The following is a 398-nucleotide window of genomic DNA, read 5'->3' on the forward strand; positions in this document are numbered from 1 at the left end:
TTATCCTCGTCCTCATCCTCATCCTCATCCTCATCCCGATCCTATCCTCATCCTCATCCTCATCCTCCTCCTATCCTCATCCTCATTCTCGTCCTCATCCTCATCCTCTTCCTCATCCTATCCTCGTCCTCATCCTCATCCTCTTCCTCATCCTATCCTCGTCCTCATCCTCATCCTCTTCCACATTCTCATCCTCATCCTATCCTCATCCTCATTCTTCTCCAATCCTTATCCTCGTCCTCATCATATCCTCTTCCTCATCCTATCCTCGTCCTCATTCTCGTCCTCATCATATCGTCATCCTCTTCCTCTTCCTCATCCTATCCTCCTCCTCATTCGTGTCCTAACCTCATCATCATCCTCATCCTCATCCTCATCTAATCCTCTTCCTCATCCTC

This window comes from Lupinus angustifolius, unplaced genomic scaffold, assembly GCF_001865875.1.
Source record: "Lupinus angustifolius cultivar Tanjil unplaced genomic scaffold, LupAngTanjil_v1.0 Scaffold_489, whole genome shotgun sequence".
Taxonomy (NCBI): Eukaryota; Viridiplantae; Streptophyta; class Magnoliopsida; order Fabales; family Fabaceae; genus Lupinus; species Lupinus angustifolius.